The sequence below is a fragment of the Acomys russatus genome, chromosome 2, assembly GCF_903995435.1.
Source record: "Acomys russatus chromosome 2, mAcoRus1.1, whole genome shotgun sequence".
NCBI lineage: Eukaryota > Metazoa > Chordata > Mammalia > Rodentia > Muridae > Acomys > Acomys russatus.
In genome coordinates, this window is record NC_067138.1 from 29,950,170 (window position 1) to 29,954,057 (window position 3,888).

The 3,888-nt window shown below is 45.3% G+C and overlaps 1 pseudogene; it reads right to left on the minus strand.

Moving 5' to 3' along the window:
• Positions 1-1,997: 1,997 nt before the first annotated feature.
• LOC127197953 (PRELI domain containing protein 3B-like) lies at positions 1,998-2,888 on the minus strand (annotated as a pseudogene).
• Between the last annotated feature and the right edge of the window lie 1,000 nt (positions 2,889-3,888).

Here is a 3,888-nt window from a genome sequence, read left to right on the forward strand (position 1 = left end):
GGTTGCCTGGAATAAAACCCTGGACCTTGGCTAGGTAGGATGCTGAGGATCTCCCTTCCAAGGCCCACTACATAGTCTTGACCAAAGAGTCTATGGCATTCAGTTGAGTTGGACATGAGGAACTGCCCTAGTTCCTGTTGTATTGCTTTGAAGAGACACCATGAACCATACAGCACTTATAAAGAGATGCCTTTACTTGGGGACTGGCTTACAGCTTAAGAGACTTAGTCATTATCACCATGGCAAGGGGTGTGGCAACATGCATACCACTGGCTCAGTAGCTGAGAGCTTTCTATCCCAATTGGTAGGTATGGATGTTTGAGACCTCAAAGCCCACCCTGACGGAGACAATCTCTCCAACTAAGACACACCTCTCTAACCAGAATACATCTTTTAATCCTTTCAAGCAGTTAATCTACTGGGGACCAAGTATGCAAATATATGAACCTAAGGCAGCCATTCCCACTCAAACCACCATAGGAAGTAAAGCAATGTGCTGAGAATTTATTTTTTATTTTATGTAGGAAGACCACCCAGCCAATGTTTGGGGGAAAGAGCCAAACACTACCAAGCACACTTCCATTTTTTCCTCTGCTCTGTGGACATAATGTGACTAGGTGCTTGAAAATTCTGATGCCTCAACTTCCCCACAGTGGCACAGTGTAACCTGGGATTGTGAGTCAAATGAAGCTTCCCCCCCCCCCCCCCCCCCCCCCCCCCCCCCCCGACACACACACACACATTTCTTTTGCTTGGATATTTTATAACTGTAATCGATTAAGAAAGTAGGGCAAACCCTATCCATTGATAAGCAAAATGTCTTCTGCCTAGATGATGCCCAGGGATCAATGCTGGACTAGGAAGAAAGGAGGGACCTCACTGCCACTCCATGGGATGCAGGTAGGGCAGTCATTGGTTCAGCAGGAAGCTCTTGGGGGCTTGAGTAAGGTAGGGTTTAGGTCAGGCTTTTGCAACTCACTACAGTTCATTTGAAGTACACGTGGCTTCTCATGCTTCAGGGTCATCCAGAATGTGAAGTCAAATGAAACAGCACAGGTCCATTCTGGGACAGGCAGTGCTTCCCGGGAGTGGTTTGGTCCAATCCAGAGTAAGGGAGAAAGCTGTGTGCCTAGTTGGGATGAAAGCTGCCCGGCTGGCTTCCCCCACAGGGCAGCCTGGCTTCATTCCTAGGAGCAGCCTGTGTACCTTTTGTTCTTTTGCCAGCTCTCAGTTTCCTTCTGGTCTACTGAGGAGTTCGAAACAGGACTCAATAAGCACTACCTAGCCATTAACTCTTTAATGCCAGACTCTATGGTTAAAATCCCAAAAGAACCTATGAAATTATTATGTCTTTTTCAAGGAAGGGAATGCCTTTACTAAGTCACAAAAGTTGGCAAATCAATACAGTACCATTAATACAATAAAATACTATTTCTGCTGGAGTCATATATTACCTTGGTTCTAATTTTCATTAAGCTAATTTTCATTATTTAAGTACCAAATCCAAATACTGGTTTCTAGCAGGGCAGGTTATTTTATACAACTCAACGTCATTTGAAATTATGCAATTTCTCTTTGTAAAGTGAATTTCTCAGGCAGGTGGTTCTGGTTCAAAGAAGCAGCAACTGTGTAGACACAAGGGCGGCTGGACTGCTGTTGTTTGTCCACAGCCAGGTACTGTTCCAGTATCTGGAGCTTTAAGATTCTACCTTAGAAGACTCCAGATCAACACCAGTTTCTTTTAAGAACTTAAATAGCAACAAACAAACCCGTTAATTGCTCTCATGGACACAAGACTTTCCCAGGCTTTTCAATCCCGTCAACCCCAGATGATCCTTTGGATTTACAAGCCTTTTGTTTTGATCAAAAGTCACAGCTTTCCCCAACTCATTAAAAAAAAAATGTACCTAAAATATTTGTGTCTTTTAAATAACAAATAAATATGCTGTCATCTTGAAGAGCCCTGGGGCCCTGTTGCTCCACTCCGATTTCCACTGTCAGTTCTCCACCACCACCGCTGCCATTGGTGTCCTTACGCTTCCTCTTGCTGCTGCGGTCAATTCTTCTGTCTCAGCGTTCAGTTCAGGTATCACCCATCCCATGCCTTCTCAGCCTTTGTTAGCATTGGAAGATACGGTGCTTGCCATGAGTCCCTCGTGGCAGCTGCTGAAGCTGACCCCATTCACAGTGATGATGGCTTCGTGGGTCAGGACAGCTTTCTCTGGGCCCTGGGGGTGCGGCTTGTACGTGAGCCTCTCGTATCCTGAGGCCATATTTGTAAACGAGATGTTAGTTGACTTGAGCTCCATCGTCCTCTTCACCGAGTCAACTACAGAATGCTCTTACACGCAAATGTTGTTCTTGTTGCACCAATGAGAGACTTCGCACTGGAAGGTACGCCGCACTCTGTACTGAGCAGTCTGCGGCTGCGCAACTTTCCAGAGGGATCGATTTGTCTGTCCAGCACGTCAACACCAATCCGCTCTGGTTCATGGGGTTTGGGTATATTTCCGGATTGCAGCTGTCGTTTCCATTTCCCATGAGTAGTCAAAAAGCTGCTCCAAAGTCCACATCTTCACGGTGCCAGCGACCTGCCAGGTGTCCCTCAGCGTCTGGGGACTACAACGAAGAGCTTTGAAATTATTTTATTTTCCAATTGGTCAGATTCTTGGGAAGAGTTTTTGGAGCATTTCGTTAAAGGGAAGGGTATTTTGTGAAGTTAGTTGCTCTTAAAAACAGAATACCAATCCCCTGTCTTAGGGTTTTATTGCTGTGAAGAGACACATTTAACTGGGCCTGGCTTACAGGTTCAGTGCGTTATTATCCTGGCAGGGACCATGGCAGTGAGCAGGCAGACATGGTTCTGGAGGAGAGTTCATCTGGATCATTTCAGCTGTCAGCTCTGTTAAGGACTGCCTCAGGTAGAGAGGAAGCTCTCTTCTCCATATGACACCAATTTTGTTGCTTGTGATCAGTGGTTGAGTGACAACATAAAATTTATCCTAAGTTGGAATAAACTCTGCAAGCTCCTCCAGTAAGGGATGGTGACAATAACAGGTGTACCTTTCAGCTCAACTTTTCCTCTACACGCTCTGCTGCCCAGGACTCGGTCATACAACTGTTTAGCACAGGGGTGCTCCCTAATAAGCAGCCGAGCACTAACTTCTGTCTTGGAGTTTGCACTCCAGGCAACGCAACCTGTGGCTTTACGTTGACTTCTCTAAATCTAGCAGCTGGCTCAGGCAGAACAGAAAATCACATTCATCTCCTTGATGCCAAAATGATGTGCTTCTCCTCCGTGCTAGCAACAGTGCACATCTACTCTCTGCAGGACTTTAGTCACAGCAGTTTGGTTCAGCAGGATGCTCCGGTGTCAACAGGTAAGTCTTGAAATAATCCTCCAGAGCTAAACCAGCTGTCTTTCCCTTACTGGAAATATCTCTGTAAATTCATAAAATGCTGAGTTAGGAAGTGAAAGAAACAGCAGGGCTTCTCACTTACTGCAAAGACAAAGAGTTCAACAGTCAAAGGCAGTGGTGTTCTCTTGGCTCAGTTTTAATGCAGCAGGCACTGATGAGTTACATAATCCGTGGCAATCACTCAATAGTTCCAACAAGTCATTGGTTTGCTAATACTGAAAAAAAAAAGCATACCTTATAATGTATTGAGGTCCAAGTAGAATATTAGATTAAAATATCAGCATTTCCCATTCAAAGTCACAATCCTGTTTCTACTGATAAGTGTGGTGGTTGGAGTGAAAAATGGCTGCTGTAGACTCATAAGCTTTGTCCAGGGCAGGTGTGTGTGTGTGTGTGTGTGTGTGTGTGTGTGTGTGTGTGTGTGTGTGCGCGTGTCTGTCTGTCTGTCTGTCTGTGTTTCTTTGATGAT